Source organism: Rhineura floridana, chromosome 7, assembly GCF_030035675.1.
Source record: "Rhineura floridana isolate rRhiFlo1 chromosome 7, rRhiFlo1.hap2, whole genome shotgun sequence".
NCBI classification, from domain to species: Eukaryota; Metazoa; Chordata; class Lepidosauria; order Squamata; family Rhineuridae; genus Rhineura; species Rhineura floridana.
The window spans coordinates 126,529,895-126,549,455 of NC_084486.1; the positions used below are offsets into that span (position 1 = coordinate 126,529,895).

Genomic DNA, 19,561 nt, shown 5'->3' on the forward strand with positions numbered 1-19,561 from the left:
TAGTTGCAATCTCCTTTGGACAGCTCATGTGAGCTAGAAAAGTGGAGTATAGCCTTCCATCCATCCATGGTCGGTAAAATGAGTACCCGGCATATGCTGGGAGGTAAAGAAAGGCCGGGGATGGAACTGGAAATCCCACCCCATATATACGGTCTGCCTTGTAAACGCCGCAAGACATCACCCTAAGAGTCGGAAGCGACTCCCACTGTAAGTGCGGGGACACCTTTACCTTTAGAAACCATGGGTGGGGAAGCTGTGACCCTCCAAGATGCTGTTGGACTCCAAAATTCCATCATTTTGGCATTTCTGGCATGGCAATGGTCAGGGACAATGGGAGTATAGTCCAAGAACTGGAGGGCCACAGGTTCCCAGTCCCTGGGGACAGGCCTTTAAAATTAAGAAAAAAATAAAGGATGGCTGAATAAATGCATAAATATGATGCAGCAGGCAGGAGTTGGCCAAGGGTGGATGAGGTGAAGAAAGGCATAACTTGCTTTTGCCCCAGTGAAATGTCTCATATGCATTATGAAAGCATGCACAGTGCATTTATCCATTCTTTCAGTGTACATATTCACAAAGGTGCATAAAGCAACTGGAACATTTCAGATGCAGGGACCGAGCTATATTAAATATGAATCAACTGTAGCAAAGATGATACAGTGAAACCTCTGGAAAGGAATTCACAGAGATCTGAGGGACATAGGAAATGCTGCAGTATTTTGAGAAGTATTAACTTCTGAAATTGCTTGAGGAGGAAATGAAAAGCAACTTACAAAAGTCACAGTAAAAAAAAGAAAGAACAAACATATATTATTACTTGGAAAGATCCCTCCCCCCTGCCCCCCGCTTTGTAATCCCTCATTCTCAGAGGCTGAAATATATTGCGAGAAAAAGGCTCAACAATATTATTTCTAGCACTAAGGAAACCATCAGGAAAATGCCCCTTAAGGAAACATGGACTTCAAAAGGGTACTAATCCATATTAGAACATAAGAACTCTTTGGGTTGTATTCAGCTAAATCCTTCCCAGAGTAGGCACATCAAAATTAATGAACCTAAGTTAGTCACATCCATTAACTTCAATGGGTCTACCCTGAGTAGGACTAGCACTGAATACCACCCATAATCCGTGGATGGGCAGGCATGGGCACACACAAGCCCTACCCCCAACATTTCTGTGGGCATCACCCCACACACTCGGTCTCCCACCTTCCCCGTGTTGAATGGGGAATGTCTGCAAGGGGGTTCATTTGAACACAAGTAGACTTCCTGCATGATCGGGTACCCTTTATATGGAAGTACTCTTTACTCCGGTTTGAGAATGTATTTTATGCCTCTTCTGCAGTTATTTTTTTTCATTGATTGTCCATTGATCTTACTCCCATGTCCTTTTTCCTCTCCCCTTTGCCTTAATGTTATGTTTCATTTTTACACTTTTTCTGATACGGTTCTTGTTTAACTGAAAACTTAATAAACATGATTAATCTTTTTTAAAAAGTGACGCCAAGTAAAAGTCGCATGCAGGCCTTCCCTGCACAACATGGCAAAGGTCGGGGATGGGAGGAAGGAGACATGCAAGGACATTGGGGGTGGGGCTTGCATATGTGCCCCCCCCCATTGCCGCTTTGAGCATTCATGTGTTCAGGCAAATGCCTGAACACACCCAGAGTCATGGATGAAAAAACTTGGTGGGGGCGGGAAGGGTATTAACTACAACAACAAAGGAAAAACTCTTACAATACAACAAAATTCATTCTAGTTGTCCTCAGGATATTTCCCACTCGCAAGTGTAAAAACAAACAACCAGTTGTTACCTTAAATATGAATCTTAATGAAACACCTTTTGGGGGAGGGGGAGAGATGACAATAGGGATGCAGCCAAGATAGATAGAAATAACTGCCTGCCTTCTAATCAGTGCTCTTCTCATAAGCTGAAATTCACAACAGCTGCTCCATGCAGATTTTTTTTCCAGTTCTTGCTACATAGACCATTAATTCCTCAGGGAAAGAAAATACAGTGGAAAGGATCACCATACGGAATCAGCAATATATTAAAATGCCCCCCCCACCCACCCACAACATATAAAATGAATGCATGAAATTAGCTGAAATGAAAAAGATATTGTTTAGTTTACAATTCCGGATTCCTGGATGCCATGAATTAAGCAGATATCGGTACTATACATTATGATACTTTTTTTGTTTTTTGTAATACATGTTTATGGCAACCAAAACAAAGCACCAGGTGTTTTCATCCATGTGAAACTTAGCTCTTTTAAATGAGTGAAAATTGGCTCCAGGTAACTGGGCAGGGCCCCCACTGTTAGAAGTAGTATGCTTCTGAATCCTAGTTGCTGGAAGCCATAGGAGGGGAGAGTGCTGTTGCACTCAGGTCCTGCTTGCAGGCTTCCCATGGGCATCCAGCCGGCCACTGTGAGAACAGTATGCTGGACTAGATGGGCCACTGGCCTGATTCAACAGTTCTTCTTCAGTTCTTAACCTTCACAGAAGTTCTGTTTCATTTTCTTTTCGACCAGAAATGTCTGAAATGGAAATGGACTGCCTTCAAGTTGACTCCAACTTATGGCAACCCTATGAATAGGGCTTTCATGGTAAACAGTATTCAGAGGGGGTTTACCATTGCCTTCCTCTGAGGCGGAGAGGCAGTGACTCAACCCAAGGTCACCCAGTGAGCTTCATGGCTATGTGGGGATTCGAACCCTGGTCTCCCTAGAATAGATTTATTTGCAAGGCTGCTATACATGAAGCTTTATTTAAGGAATAATGCACTTACTACCTTGTGTTGGCTTCTAAAATTTAGGCCACCAATTTCTCTGGAAGGACCAGACAGCAAACCAAGACCAGACTACATTTAACAGTGAATTAATTATTTTGGAACCCTAGGTACAGGATTAGGGTGATTCAGACAGAAAGTCACAATATGATATTACTGCAGCCATGTGCACTGTTAGTTGCATTTGTATTTCATCCTTCCTGTAAAGAGGAAAGGATGATCCACCTAGGTTTATCTGATTATTTCCCCACACAGCAGTCTTGTGATGTAGAGTAAACAGAGATGTCACTGTAGCCAATGTGGTAACCTCCAAAATTTGTTGACAACAACTCCCAACATCCTTGAGCATTGGCCATGCTGACTGGGGCTGATGAGAACTGCAGTCCAACAATATCTGGAGGATACCACATTGGCTATCCAGGCTGTAACCAATAACACTAAGCCATTGTAGTTAATGGTTAATGTTAACCATAGTTAGTGTTTATCATAAAATAAACCATATATCTAAGAAGTCTGGGGCCTCTGGCAGTCACGTTTATTATATCACAGAATAGTTAAAAACACCGGTAAGATGAACCAGGCCTTAAGAGCGATTTGAATTTTGTTTGCCAATCTTTACTCATGGCTCTGTAGCGTTTGGGCAGTGATGACTCCTTGTTGTTGTTATATGCCTTCAAGTCGATTATGACTTATGGTGACCCTATGAATCTTTTGGATATATTCATAGGATTTTCATGGTAAGAGGTATTCAGATGTGGTTTACCACTGCCTTCCTCTAAACCTACGGCAACCGGTATTCCCAGGCAGTCTCCTATCCAAGTACTAACCAGGCCTGACCCTGCTTAGCTTCTGAGATCGGGTGTGTTCAGGGTAGTATGGCCGATGACTCCTTAACCATCATTTATAGAGACGGTCAAAATTGATATGTAACACTAAGCTTTGGTTAATGTTAATTAAGCTTTATAAACCAATTACAGCCCTTGCTTAATGAGTAATCTTTAACTTTAGGGTTGTAGCCAACTTTAGTCATACTCAGAGTAAACCCACTGAAATTAATGGGCATGACTAACTTAGGTCCATTAATTTCAGTTGGTCTAGTAAATTTAGTTGCACAGAACCCATAGCTAATAAACCACAGTGAAGCTGCTGGGCTGGGTTCACATATGATGCTAAGCCATAGTTTAATAAACCATAATTTTAATAAACCATGGTTTAGCATTATGCAAGAACCATATGTAAGTATTATGTAAGAGCAGCGCTGGGCTCCTACTGGGAGAAACGGCGGGATATAAATCTAATTAGTAAATAAATAAAAATAAACCAAGCCAGTGCCTTCTGAGCTGTTTGTCTCCTCTCCACTAGCACACATAGGAAACAAACTACGATCAGGGAGTAAGACGAAACTTGGCTACAGATCATACTTTGTTGAGAGTAAGAAAGCATGATCTCTGAGTCAGAAGCAACACTAAGCCAGGGCTTAGTGGCTTGTTCTCTCCCACTGACTGGCTGTAGCTCTCCAGGGTTTCAGATCAGAGTCCTTGCCATCCATACCTGGAGATGCCAGGAACCTGGGACGTTTTGCATCCAAAGCTCAGTAGCTATGGCCCTTCCCCAAAGCTTGTATATAGGAACATAGGATGCTGCCTTATACTGAGTCAGACCACTGGTGCATCTAGCTCAGTATTGTCCACACTGACTAGCAGTGGCTCTCCAGGATTTCAGGCAGGGTTCTCTCCCAGCCCTACTTGGGGATGCTGGAAACTGAACCTGGGACCTTCTGCATGCAAAGCAGATGCTCTACTAATGAGCTATGGTCCTTCCAACCAAGGTGACCTAGTGAGCTTCATGGCCAAGTAGGGATTTGAATCCTAGTCGCCAGGTCCCAATCCAACACTCTAACCACAAACTATACCTCTACAGCACTGGGAGACTTTTTTTCTTATCCAATACACAGAACAGTTAAAATGGTTGACTTAAATACAATCACACCGCAGGAAGGTAAAATGCAGGCATCTTGTGAAGACAATTGTTACAAAGGTTAGCACTAAACATATCAAGCAGACAATCATGCCATCTTCAGATAAAAGGATATTAAGTTTAACTTTTATAACTCTCGTTATTTCTTTCCACCCCCCACACCTCCCTTAAGGGTCGAGTACTGTTTTGTGCTGAACTGTCTGATTATTCCAGGAAAGGAGCATCCTCCAAGCCACTAAGAAGTCAGAACAAATTAATTTCACTTGAACCTAACATGCCACAACTGAAGCCAAGTTTGCAAAGGTGCAAATCAAGAGCTCACAGCAGCCTTTTTCAGCAACAAAGCACTTGTGCCTTCAAATTTGAGTTGCCGTTAATTTTCATTATATTCTAAATACAGCATCGATTTTTTTAATGCATGCCAAAAATGCAGAGAGGAAGCAAAGACAGGGAATGAGTAGCAAGCTGCTATCAATCTGGCAAGTGCTGAGGTCTCCCAAGATATTTTCATGCTCACTGAAGGAAAAGCAATAGGCACTAAAAGTGGATTTCTGGTCTTTTTACTGCAAATGTAACATGACTTGTATATCCAAAGGGGTCCTGAACCAACCGAGGCAAAGAAATCTCATTCTCTTCTCTCTTTAAACGCATGTGTGCCAGACTTGCCTCTCACAGTAGTTATTTGCAGCAGCTCAGGCTGAATCCTTATTCTTTTAACAATTGTTTACTACATTTAAACTAGCTCATGCAGCTTGTTCTCTTCATATTTTTGACACATAAACAGAGAAAGGGGATTGTTTGCACCAAATTCAGCCATTTTAGGTTACATTTTTTGCCTGTCAACGCACTACTCTCCATCAGAACTAATTTCAGAATTTTCATTTGAATTTTGCATCATAGGCAGGGCTTTAAAAGGTCAAAAGCAGAACTGGGAGCCAATGAAGACTGTTTCATATATAGGTGCAAAATGCTCATTCTAGTAGGCATCTGCCAACAACCCAGCTGCCATATTCTGAGTTAGTAATCAAGTCTGGGTGTTACTACAGCATGACAAACTGTAGCAAAGTCATGTCTTTCTAGGCCAGGATTCAGGTGGCAAGCTAAATGACATGGGGACAAGGATACCTGCAAGCTGCAAACCTATTTAAGAGGGAGCAAAACCCAAACCCATCACTGGTTAAATGCTGCTTCCATGGTCAGGACAACCACTAGCGAGCAGTACCACCATCTTAACTGGATTTATTTATTTATTTATTTTATTATACTTGTATACCACCCCATAGCCGAAGCTCTCTGGGCAATTTACAGTAACTAAAAACATATACAATTTAAAAATACATCTTTTAAAAAACAATTTAAAACACAATTTAAAAATTTAAAACAATATAAAAAATTCACCTTCAATTTATTACTACCACCCCCTTGATCCTATTATTGGCACCACACATCTGTTCAAAGCATCATATGTATTTCCATACTTGACTGCTGCCCAAGCCCTGTTACCTTTTACAAAGTCAAGCCTGCTAAGGAGCTGGCTGAATGCAGAGTCATCAGGTCAGAGGGCAAGATCATTTTCAGCAGGGGTGCTTAAATTCAGAGTGGGTAAAAATCAGTGCTTTAAAAAAAACCCTGGGTTTTTATTTAAATCAGATTTTTAAAATTTAAATCAGACTTTTTAAAAAAAAGTTATAATAAAATAACAGATTTCTATCTCATTCAATTCAATCTTATTACAAGCATGCTAAACCTACACTTACAATCCCTTAAAAATGAGTTACTGGCTCTATCACACTCTCACACATTGAGTTACCTACCAATCAAATATGGGCATTCATTTCAGACTGTTATCTCATGAAAATGGCTCTGCTCAGCCCAGCTACAAACGCTTGCTTCTTGGAAGTTCTGAACTTTCAGTTTCTGTTCCTCTGACTAAAGGTACATATACAAAGACAGGGTGGATGGAAATGGGATTGTTGTTCTGAGGGTATGTGGTGGTGGAGCTGGGCCACACAAGGCAAAGGAATTGGGACCGAGATAATACAGAAAAGGACAGCTGGAGGCAGAGTGGAAAGGAACAGTGGAGAGGACCAGAAAGAAAAAAGGGAAGGCATATATTCCCCCACACATTTGCCACAGAAGAACTGTCATGGCTTCTGGGCATAAGAGAGAATATTTTGAAGAAATTCCTTCCCTGGGAAATTCCTTCCCAAAGGAAAATGTGCAAAGTGTAAAGTGTGCAACAAGGCGATACAGGGCCTAGTTGCAAGAATGATGAAATATCATAATGAAACCTATTTATTGGAAGAAAATGATGTGGATGAAGATGCAGATGTGTCTGAAGAACAACATGGATCAGCTGGTTAGTAAATTGAATAATTCACTTTGTAATGCATTATCCGAATGCATTATTCGTCAAGATTCTCTATGCCTTTTAGTATCGGTGTTACTCAACAAGTAAATTCCCAAGCTGTTTGCTGTATTGGATGTTCATAGAAACCTTATGGTTTGTTTAATCAGTTAACTAGGTTTAGAATCCATAAGCTATGTTTACGATACAGAAAGATGCAGTTAAGAGTTGCAACTGGGTGTCATTTGCTTATTTTATGTTACATAACATGCTCCTTATTTTGGAATATCATGGTAGACCATAATGACGATGCCATGTCTATTCCTTGTTTTATTTCAGCATAACCTAGCTTCCCTAGGGAACTCCATTCTATACTTGTAAAAAAAGAAGTGCCAGTTGAGTTCAATGTGGCTTACTGCAAAAGTCAGTCTTCGCTTTTTTTGGTAATTTGGAATCAGATCTGCATCCTTGCTGGAAAAAAATATAAATGCTCAACCTAATAAAGTGAGAAGAACAGAGAAGAATGACTAGTACTTAAAATAATTTTTGTTTCAGGGTCCTATTTAAATACCAGAGACTGTCTATCTTCAACCACTTCAGAGTCATCATCTGTTGGGACTTTTAGCAGCAATGCTGCAATGAAACATATTTCAGACAGTCGTTCATTTATGCCACAAATTCTCCTTTCTGCCTGGTTAACAACAAACATTTAATTGATATGGTTGAGTCTTCACAATCAGGCTACACTCTGTCTGGCAGAACAGAAATTGGTGGAAGGTTGCTAGATACAGTATATGACAAGGAACTTGGAACAGTGTGCAAGGAATACCGAGGGAAAATTTACTAGTTTAAGCTTTGATCGGTGGAGCAATGTACACAATGATCCAGTAATATGTGCCTGTATGACAACAGAAGATGAAGTTGCATATCTTTCAGAAACAATGGATCCATCAGGAAATGCCCACAGAATATTTAAAACTGGCAATGAAAGCTGTAATAAATTGTGAACGAAACTAAGTGTCATGTGTGTAGATTTGTCACAGTCAATGTTGCAAATGTGGCAAAGATGAGAAGATACTTAGAAGGAGAAACTGAGGGAAGCTCCTTAATAGCAAGGCTGCAGTGCCCATTTAATGCATATTTTAGCCAAAGACTTAAGTGCTTCTCCAGGAATAAAAGAAAATGTTATTGAAATTGCAAAATACTTCCGTAACATCATTTTGCTTTGCCTTCACTGAAGAAAGCAGGAGGATCCAAACTAATTCCCCCTCAAGATGTTCGATGGAATCCTGTAGTTGATTGTTTTGAACAGTTTATTAAGAACTGGCCTATTCTCAGAAAACTTTATGAAGAAAGTCATCATAAAATAGATGGAAGAATCTCATCCAAAGTAGGTAACATTGGATTAAAGAGGAATGTAGAGGATATGCTCAGTATATTGAAGCATGCATCCACAACCTTCAGAGAGATTGTTGCAGCATTGCTGTTGAAATCTGGAAAGCACTTCAAGACACACTGAAGAAAGGAATACCTAACCAGAAAGTTAAACTGCAGGCAATAAAGAAGTAAATGGATCAAGCACTGACATCACCTCATTTTCTTGCAAACACTCTCAACCAAAAAGTAGATGCCTAACTTCTGAGGCAGATGCTGCTGCCATGGCATGGGCATCTCAAAATCATTCCTCAGTTATGCCAATCATAATAAATTTCAGGGCTGCAGGGAGAGCCATTTAAACTGTACATGTTTACAAATGAAGTTTTGAACAAAGTCACTCCCCTGAATTTGTGGAAATTATTACTATCAGGCACCTTGAACCAGAGTTCCTTCAGTTGTTAAGCCAGCTTTTCACAGCAGTAGCTTCCTCTGCAGGCACAAAGAGAATATCTTCATCACTTGCTATTATTCACTCAAAACTAAGAAATCAACTAGGAGTTATAAAAGCAGGAAAACTCATATTTCTGTTTCAGTCTATGAATAAAAATGACAGTGGGAGTGGGGATTAAATCTAGTTGTAGGTATTTTAAGGGCAATGCATGTTTAGTGTTGTGATGACTTGTCCATTAAGAGTTAATAAAAGTTAAAAACAGGAGTTTAAGGACAGTCATCAGCCGGCAACCAACAAGACTGCTGCAATTGCAATATTAAAACATTTGTCACTTTTATGTAACACTGAAGATTTAGTTTAATAAAATATAAGTGGTATTGCATTTGTGATTTAGTTCTTACCATTCCTAATCTACAGATGCTGCATCTGCAGCTTGACACAGGCAATATTATGTATTATTTCCTAAATTAATAAAAATAAAGTTATCCAAACAATTACATAAAGTGTAGCCTCCTTGTAAAATGCTATATTAAGTTGTAAATTAACATCTTTTAGTAATCAGATTTGCACCATTGTTTAAGAAATATGCAAAGAACTATAAGTGACAAACTTGATTTAAATCAAGGTTTCTCTTGGTTATTTACATCATGATTTCAATCAATCTACCGTTCTTAAATAATTTTTGAAAGTTTCCTATCACCTCTGCAGCATCTCATGATTTATGTCGCGCATGTTCACACCCTGCCCATCATGTTTTTTTTAAAGATACAAAAGGTCAGAGCTCCAGGAGGAGAGACTAGGTGTTCGATCAACAGATCAATGCACAGTGCTTAAATTGATCTGTGTTTGCCTCCAGATGCTTTGAACATGCTATTTACTCCTACTGTTTCAAATTTCTCCCTTCCAAAAGTTGCTGCAAGACTGGGATCAGGGCAGGACTCACAAACATACCATCAGAAGTCAGGCTTAGTAGAACTGGTATACAGTGAAAACTGAGAAGTTAAATTGTTTTATGCTGCTGGATAAATTTAGAAAATTCCAGCATTCTGAAACTAAGAAGGTTTGAGGCAAAATGAGTTCCAAACTGCTAAGTTTCAATTTTGAAATATAATGGCTTGTCGAGTTAAAAACCATTACATTTAATTTAAATTCTGGCATTGCATTTTAGGTAAAACTCAGTAAAAATAATGGAAAATATGAAAGGTGTTTAAAATTGATCTAGGAGGCCAGACTGAGATTGAGAGAAGACCAGTCCTAAGCCTTGAGAAAACAAGAGGAAAGGTGAAGGTGGCAAGGCACAAGATTGCAAACAAGCTAGGGACAACAGGGTTCTAGGATAACAAAGACATTGGGCAGATCCACACTATTCCCACCCATTGACAGACTAGGAGGTCTCTGTTGATGGCAGGTCTTTGTAGCCATGCCGGGAGAAGTCCTGGTGTGGCTCCAAAGCCCTGTTTGGGCGTGGCCATGCATGCTGCATCACACAGGAGACAGAGCAGGGTGACTATTTAAGCCCTGCTCCACCCTCCCTCAGCCTATTTCCAGGCTAGCATGACGACGGAGGAGGTCGCAAGTCACCCTGGGTGCCTGGTTGGGCCTTGGCTGACTAGTGGCCTGTTCTGGTGGTGTGCAGGGTGAAGGAGAGAGGGTGAGCGAGTGGCATGGGAGCAGCAGCAGTGGCATGGATTTCGGCAGCAGCGTTGGTGGGCTTTTAGGGTCTGCAAGGTTTGGAGTCAGGGCCAGGGGTGATAGGCTGGCCTATTAAGGGCCTTACCGACTGCATAGGGGACTGACCTTCTCCAGGCGCAGCGGCTGTTTGGCGTGGTTGCCAATTTTGCACGGTAGTCATTTGGCAGCCTCATGCACAGAGTCATTTTGCGGTGCCTGGGCCTTCATTCAGCACAGCCACCAATTTGCGGCCTAGGTGATTATTTTGGGGCTGCGTGTCTGGGCTTTGCTTGAGGCGCAGTGGCCATTTGGACGGCTTTGCGCCTGGTTGCCATATTGCGGCCTGAGCAGACAATTTAGCGGCCATGTGCCTGGGCCAGAGCTTGGAAAAGTTACTTTTTTAAACTACAACTCCCATCAGCCCCAGCCAGCATGGCCACTGGATTGGACTGATGGGAGTTGTAGTTCAAAAAAGTAACTTTTCCAAGCTCTGGCCTGGGCCATCATTTGGCACCGCTGCCATTTTTTGGTTAGAGACAAGTTGTGGAGCAGAAGCCATTTTGTGGCGTCATGTGCGGCCGCCATATTACATTTAGCAGCCATTTTAGGAAGGTGGCTGGGGTGGCCATTTTGGGAAGGTCGTTAGGAAGGTGGCCATTTTGGAAAGGTCATTAGGAAGGTGGCCATTTTGGGTAGGTCAATTTTGAATCGGCCATTTTGGGAAGGTTGTTCAGAGGGTGGCCATTTTGGGAAGGTTGTCTGAAAGACGTTCATTTGGAGTGGGTCTTTTGGAGGAGGCCCTTCCCCTTCCTTAAAGGTAAGCTGGGTTTGTGGTACCTAGGAAGGACAGGGGTGGCCCTAAGGGGAAGGGGAAGGCCCCAAAGCGGCCAGCTCAGCATCCACCTGCTCCACCCCAGGAGTCCTCATCTTCCAAGGATGAGGGGCCTGATATGGCTTCAGTGTTAGCCCATATTGAGTCCTTGGAGAGGTTGAACAGGCAACCTCAAGAGAATATCACAAAGAGGTTTAAGGTGGCTAGAGGTAAACAGGATAAGAAGGAACAGTATGATAATGACTGGAATTCTGTTTTGGACCACTTAGCTGCATTGGAGGGGTCATCAGGCCAGTTTGCCCCTGTGTATTCGGCGCCTGAGACAGTTGGTGGTGGCAGGGATTCCTGAAGTTGAGGCTACTGTAGCTCATCCTGGTGTTGGTGAGACCACTCCTGCTGCAAGGGTAGGTGGCTTAATGCTGGTCTGTTTTCTTCTATCCCGGCTGGCGCAGTTCCATTTGGGGAGATATCCACTCGTCTGGGGATCTATTTGTTGTTGGCAACAAGGGAGCATATTTGGAAGGGAGAATATATAGATGTGTTTTCCCTGTCGTACCGTGAGCCCCAGCAGAAAGAAAAGGACAAGCAGAATGAGAGAGACAATGAAAATTTTAAAAAGAAAAAGGTGGACAGGGCCTGGGGTAATTGGATGGCAGGATTCTTAATTTATATGGGGGTGGTGATTCAGTGCCAGCCTATGGGGGCAGCAGCTTTGGTGAAATACTTGGACATCATATTTAGGGCGCATACTCAATTTATGGGCTCAGCATGGCTGGCTTATAATTAATCTTTTAAGATGAGAGTGGCAGTTGATGTGAATTTACAATGGGACAGGAAGGACCCGAGTTGTGGTTGCAGTTCATGACTGCTTGACCCGTGCAGGGTGATAGGGAAGATAGTGGGCATTTACTGGGTAAGTCTGCCACTGTGGTGCCTTCCCACCAGTCTACGGTGCAGGGGGTTAAACCTCACCTGCTCTGTTGGAAGTTCACTGCTAAGGGCTTCTGTAACAGGAACCCATGTAAATTTAGACATGAGTGTTCCATCTGCGCTGGCTCCCAACCCTTCACCAGTTGCTACAGTATGGGGATTTAGGGGTTTACAGAAAGGGAAAAGGCCTGGATCTGCAGGGCAGCCTTCAGGTAAGGGGTCCCACCCCAATTAATATTCTGTGACTTTTGCCTTTGCTCCATCAGTACCCATGGTGGGAGGATGCAGTTTACTTGAGGAAGGTTTTCATTTTGTTTTTAGGATTCCAGTTGTTAGAGAGCATAGGCTTTACATGTCAGGGAATATGAAGTCAGTAGTTGGAATGAAGCTAGTGGTGCAGCAGAAAATAGATAAGGAAGTAGCTGTAGGAAGGGTTCTGGGTCCGTTTCATTACCCTCCTATGCCCACTTTAAGGGTATCCCCTCTGGGCATCGTTCCTAAAAAAGGATCCTGGACAATATCGCCTCATTCATCATCTGTCTTACCCTAGGGGGCAGTCAGTGAACGATGCTATTCCTGAGCATTTGTGTTTGGCAAATTATGCTTCCTTTGACAGCGCAGTTGTTATGGTTCAGCTTTTCAGCCCAGGTGGTTTCATGGGTGATATAGTCGGTTTTCCACCTCCTGCCAGTCCACCCTTTGGACTTTTGATTTGTTGGGGTTCTCGTTTAAGGGTTGTGTTACATAGATTGAGCTCTACCCATGGGATGTTCTATTTTGTGTTCAGCTTTTGAACACTTTAGTACGTTCCTTGAGTGGGCTCTCAGGAGGCGAGCCTGCTCTAATGCTGTTGTGACTTGATGAAGGGTTAGAATTACCAGGAACATGAGGGATGATTTGCTAGTTTGGTCACAATTTTTTGATCAGTTTAATGGGGTTTCTTTTTGGCATAGGAATTTATTATTGGAGGCTGAGTTGCAAATTCACTCTGATGCCTCTGGGGCTTTAGAACAGGTAGGGAATTTGACAGTTTTCATTTGAGCCGGGGGTATTTGCTCCTTTGGCCTATCCTGATCGGTTGGTTGAATTTTGTATAGTCCTTCACCAGCAGGGCCTTACTGTGAAGACCATTGGGGTAAGTTGGCAGGGATCAGATTTCTGGCCAAGACTAGGGGTGTACCTGACTTATCAGGCGATTTCAGGATAAGGAAGATGCTCGAGGGGTGGACTTGGGCCCATCCTCCTGCACCAGACACTCGTTGCCCTATCTCACCAGCGATTTTGTTGGGTTTTCATGAGCTTTTGGTGTCTTTATGTAGTTCCAGCTATTAGCCAGTTTTATTTCATGCAGTTATTGTTATAGCGTTTTTGGGGACTTTTTGTATGGGAGAGTTACTTGCCTTTTCTAGAAATGACAGGTCCAGTTGGGCTTTGGAGGTACGTGATGTGATGGTGAATGGCAGCTGTGTTCAGATTTGGCTGCACAAGTCAAAGACCAACCAGAGAGGGTGAGGAGCTGTTATCTCTTTGGCCTCTTCCCCTGTTGAGGGCCTGTGTCCAGTGCAGGCATTAGGTTCAGTTTTGCGACTTAGGGGTAAGTCTAGGGGGTTGTTATTTTGTCATCAGGATGGCCAATCTTTAACTAAGTTTCAGTTGTGTTCCATTACCAGACGGACCTTGTTATGTTTGGGTCCAGATCCCGGGCTGTTTGGTATGCACTCCTTCAGGATTGCTGCAGCTTCTATGGCAGCTACCTTGGGCTTTGGGAGCACAGCAAGACTGGCACTGGGATGCTTTCCGGGCTTATGTCAGGCCAATAAAGGGCCCTTGTTAACCCTTGCATTGCTGAGCTTATTGTTAGTTGTTGTTTCTGTTTTGACAGGTTGGAGGGTGCTGGAGAGTCAAGGTACTCGTATGTGGCCACAGATGGTGTTCTGGGCCAAGAGGAGGGTGTCACAGACCAGGCACAGAATCCAGCTGGGGCTCAGCCATTGAACTTTGATCCAGTGGCTGAGTAGACATGGCATGCTGTGGGAACGCCTCATACCAACACTTTTTGATGCTTCATTGGTGCAGCGCCCTCCACAGGTTTCGGTTATTCATTTGGGAGGCGATGATCTGGGAATGTTGAAGGGGAAAGCCCTTATCATTCAGGCTTACCTGGACTTTGAGGCCAGATGTAGAAGGTGACTTGGGACTGTGATTATTTGGTCCGATATCCTCCCCAGGAGGATTTGGAAGGGGAATTGACCCCAGGAGCCTTAACAAGGCTTGTAAATAGGGAGGTTCAGCTTGCTCTCACCGATTGGCAGGGTGAGGTAATACATCACCCGGAGGGAAAGAGTGGCAGGGCTGATCTTTACTGGCCAGGCGGTGTTCATATGTCTGACTTTGGTAACGATCTGTTTCTGACTGATCTGCAGACTGCCCTGAGTGAAATTATTGGCCACAGGTGGGGAAAGGGGAACTAAGCTGAGGCTTGTCCTCTTCTATGGTGGACACGTGTGGGAATTTCACAGGGTAGGGTTTGGTGAGCACCCTTAGGCACCCTTTAAGGTGATAGGTGGGTTCTGAGGCCTGCCTTCTGGGTTGTGTGGCCTGTTTGCAGGATAAGGCTCACCTTTGGGGCTAACCTGTAACACCCACTCAACAGTTGTGCAGCCCTGGGGGGGTGGAGCAGAAAGGCCTCCCTAACCACCCTGCAGGGATGGGGCCCGGAGAAGGAGTTTGGGTTTGGACCACCCCCTTTTCCATGGCAGGGTGTCCTTGCTTGATTGGATAAGAGTCTGGTCCCGCACTTCTCTCTGAAGATCACTTTTATACAATCAAGCACTTAATTGGCTTTATTTAAATAAACGTGACCCCTGATTTACCCACACTTCATCTTGTCTCGCCTCTTTATTTCCCGACTATGGCTGCAATACATTTAAAGCATATCCAACACAAATTTTAAAGCACATGAGTCCCCAAAATTCTGTTTCCAGAATTGTGATTTTCCCTTCACAGAGATACAAATTCTCAGCACCCTTAACAAACTGTAGTTCCCATTATTCTTTGGGGGACGTTGTGTGCTTTAAATGTGTGTTGGATGTACTTTAAATGTATGGCATGGACCTGCCCATAGAGCATCAAAAAAGGGTCAAGAGTCAGAGTCTACTGTAGCTGATCTTTCACTGCTAATTTTAGTGGTCCACTAACATGAGCCAGTTCAGGCTAATCAGGATTGCTAAGCTTAAGGCGGATGCATGCTTCTTTCCAGAATTACATGTTACTACTTTATACTGATCACTTTATGGCAGTGGTATGCTTTTCCCTGCAGTTAATCCACCAGCCAAATTCACGATTACCCAAAAAGCGTCAGGAGGGAACACTTTGGCCTAGATCAGCCTTTCCTAACTTTTCAGGTCCCCAGATGTTACTGGACTACAACTCCCATCAGACCCAACCAGCATGGCCAATGGTCAGGAATTATGGGAACTCTAGTCCAACAACATCCAGGGATCCATAATTGGGAAAGGTTGGCCTAGATGGTCAGAACATTGATGAATTAATAAATTCTGGCATGAACCTAGGACATAAAGCACACTAGGATGGTCAGTAAATGAACTACAAACATTTTTATTTAAGAAAATGCTTCAGATCTTTTTCTATGATCCTTTGTTTTTCATACTAGCCTGCTAGCTGCCTTAAACTAGGTAAGACTATTTGTCCATCCAGCCCAATACTGTCTCATCTGACTGGCAGCAGCTCTCCACCCAAAGGTCTTTCACATTACCTGCTTCCTGATGCTCTTTAACTGTTGATGCCAGGGACAAAATTGGAGACCTTCCATATGTAGAGTATGTGCTATCCTGTTGAACCATGATCCCTGCACATCCCTGTTTAGGGAACTCCTCACTCCAGTCACTAAGGATAGGCACAACACCACTTTATCAGATACTACCCCCATTCAATCTAAACTGAATTCAAAATTATATGCCAGTGTGTAAAGATCAATAACATTCATCAAATGCACTCTGAGAGCATATAACAAGAGCACCTTTATGTACAATCTATATAAGTCAGCCTAGCAGGCATTAAATGTAAACATTAAAGGCATGGATCACTCTATAACATGACACATAAATTAAGTGCAATGAATAAGGGCTTTCTGGTAGCCCTTTCTCCTGTTCAATTTAATCTCCTTCATTATCTTCAGTCCTCTCCCCCCACAGCTTTCTGCGGTCATGCCTTTCAGGAGATGTTTGATTGTGGCTACAAATTTTCCAACTTGTAGCTGACTGGAAATTAAACTGGAAGCATTGCATGCTCACAGAGTGCTCTTTAATAAAAATGAGAATGGTAATGGGTATCATTGTGGACTGGATACATTTTCAAGAAGTGCAAAGGCTACAATGGAGGTAATCTGCACTTGCTAACCCATCAAGACAGTTGTTTCTCCTGCTGCCTCACAAAACTATCCATATGTCTTGCACAGCAGCTTGACATGTTAAAGGGGCTGTAACTGCTGTTGAAGATGAGCACCCTCAGCATAAGAATGGATAAAGGGGAAATTCTACTCTTTTGTACTATGGAACTTTTTGTTCAGTTGAAGCGGGAAAGCAATTGTCCTTCATGCCCCTTCAAGTATACTTCAAGTTGTAGCCACAGAAGAATCTGCCAGCTCTAATTTTACTTTTTTATTTCACCTTGTAAAACGTTCTTCATAGATCTAGTGCAGATGTGACAATACCCAATCTCTTTACCATAGCTGCATTAGAAACACATTTTTTTAAAGTAAAACAGAGAAGCCAACCCTGAAAAAAATAGCAGCTACTAGGAAAAAGTGTAAGTTTAATTTTTAAGCACGTTTGAAATCACATTGGTTTACCTCTATACTGTACTCACTTGCCAGTTTGTTTAATTTTTATGTCTTTTTATGGTTTGTACTTGAGCATTTGAGGTGAGTTGTGACTTGCTTTGGGCAAATGAATTTGTTATTTGAAAATAAAATGAAAATAAGAAGGGGCAGCGCCAATTTGGAACAAAAAACAATAATCCCAGAAAAGGAACAGAAGGTGGTATTCAATGCTAGTGCTATTCAGAGTAGACCCTTTGAAGTCAATAAACATGACTAACTTAGGTTGATTAAATTCAGTGAGTCTATTCTAACTAGGGCTTAGGGTGCAATCCAACTCGTATTTACACCAGGTTGAGGGAAGTTGGATTATTGCAGACCCCCAGCTGAGCTGGGAGGGTCCCAGTTCTGTTGGGCTCTACCAGCAGAAGCCCTTCATTCAAGGTGGAGCTAGGAACCTGTTGGGTCAGCCAGGGGTCCACCAGGAAAATCCAGTCTGGTGGAAGGGGTGGCACCAGAAGCTGGCGCAAGGCTCCAAAAAGAGTGTTCTAGAGGTATGGTAGAGAAGGAGCCAAGGGGGGGACTCATGCAACATCCAACTTCTGTTTGGAGTGCTCCTGCAGGTCCTGATCTGGGCCAAAGTTACAGCAAGAAAAAGGTCAGTCTAAGAAAATAATGGTAATAGAAGTTAATGGGGAGTGCTTACTCACTGGTAGGGGTATTCATGAGTGCTGGCTTTGTCTTTTCAGTTCATGTGGGCAGCTCCTGGCTGAGCCGATATTTAGCCGGCCTGGCAGCTCCCAAACAGCAAATGGCTGCCGCAGAGCTTCCCACTAGCTTCTCCTCTGCTGGCATCCCTTCCGCAGGTTTCCCTTGAGTTGGATTGCGCTCCCCTTTCAATACAACCCAGTGGCACAAACACCAAGGATGCATTAATATCATAGATCAAGAACATTTTATGGGGTCATACTCTCTTTCTTCCTCTTCTCTTGCAGTTCTCTTCCCTCACCTTTATTTTCTGAGCTAGCCATGATTAGCAACGTGACTGCACCAGTGTTTTTGCTAAAAAACAGTTTGAAAACGTGCTTGTAACCATGTTTCCCAAAGCATGGATAGTAGTGCAGATGTAAAGTTAACCATGGTTAACTTCAGAAATGAAAAAAGGCGGGAGTACTACCATATCTTGTGCTCCCAAACTTCACTGGTCTAACACAGGTACTTACTAAGCTGTCTCCAACATACCTAAAAGACCACTTTCAGCCATAGTAGGTTATAAGCTAAGAAATGTCCGCTGAAGTTTACTATCTATGCACCATGAAGACTGTAAGAGTGTAAAGAAGTATTCCTGATGGCTGGCACCCCCTTCCCCATCTGTCAGCAACTCACAAAATCCCAAGTCTGAGTTATCTGCTGGAAGTCCCATAATGTTTTTATTCATGTCGGCTTTTGGGAGCCACAGTAAGAGATTAAAGTGGCTGAATATGTAATTAGGATTTTGTGAGTTTACCAGTCTAGAAATGGAGCAGGGTATAAATTAGCTATTTTCTATGGTTCCCGACATCCCTAGATGCTGCTGCAAACATGTGGAGCAGTGTCTGGGCCAAGGTCCTGCTGAAACATTGTAGCAGAGCCTTCCCCTGTGTACATGTATGCACAAGTAAGAGAGATAGAGTAAGTCACGTACTCTTTACAATTAAAATGGAGGTCGAGGAAGTGTTACTCTAACACAAAAGCATCTGTGCATAACAAGAATAATTGCTTGCCCTTTACAGAAGCCTACAAAATGGGCCATTCTACAAATATACGTCAATAACAGAAGAAATTCTTGAATGGAACAATTGCTTTCTGCAGTGGAGGCCTCGCTAAGTGGGTTGATTTACATTTTTCTGTTGCTGGGCTGTACACAAAATCCATCATTGTTGCTTTAGGGTTCTCATCTCTCTCTCAACCCACAACTCTTGTCTCTAGAGTTTAAAAAGGAGGCTAGGCATACTTTTGGTAACAGTGATATATTTGTTCAATTATCTATAGACCTACAACCTCTTCATCAAATTAGCAGATCTCTATTTATAGCTGATTATACTGTAGGGGTGATCTAATGAGAAACCCATGGAGTGATAAAGCACTGTCAGGGTCTTTTTGCTTTCCTCTTCCTCCCTTCTGAGGATTTGCTGCACATTAAACAGCTAAGCGCCTGTACAAAGAGTGCAAGCATAAAGCAGAAGTGTTCAGTTTAACAGGCGGTAAACAAGGAATTTTTAAGAAATGCAAGCCATTCAGCATTGCAAGTGACAAATTTAACTACACTTTCCCCTCCCAAGGCTGTGTTGCACATTTGCATTGCT

General features: G+C 42.7%; 1 protein-coding gene and 1 pseudogene across 5 annotated transcripts in view; both read right to left on the reverse strand.

Annotated features, from left to right (window-relative positions):
* The window catches only part of PPM1L (protein phosphatase, Mg2+/Mn2+ dependent 1L), a 260,464-nt gene that overhangs the window by 173,100 nt on the left and 67,803 nt on the right, over positions 1-19,561 (reverse strand). The window lies entirely within an intron of this gene.
* Positions 3,573-3,681, reverse strand: LOC133389816 (5S ribosomal RNA; annotated as a pseudogene).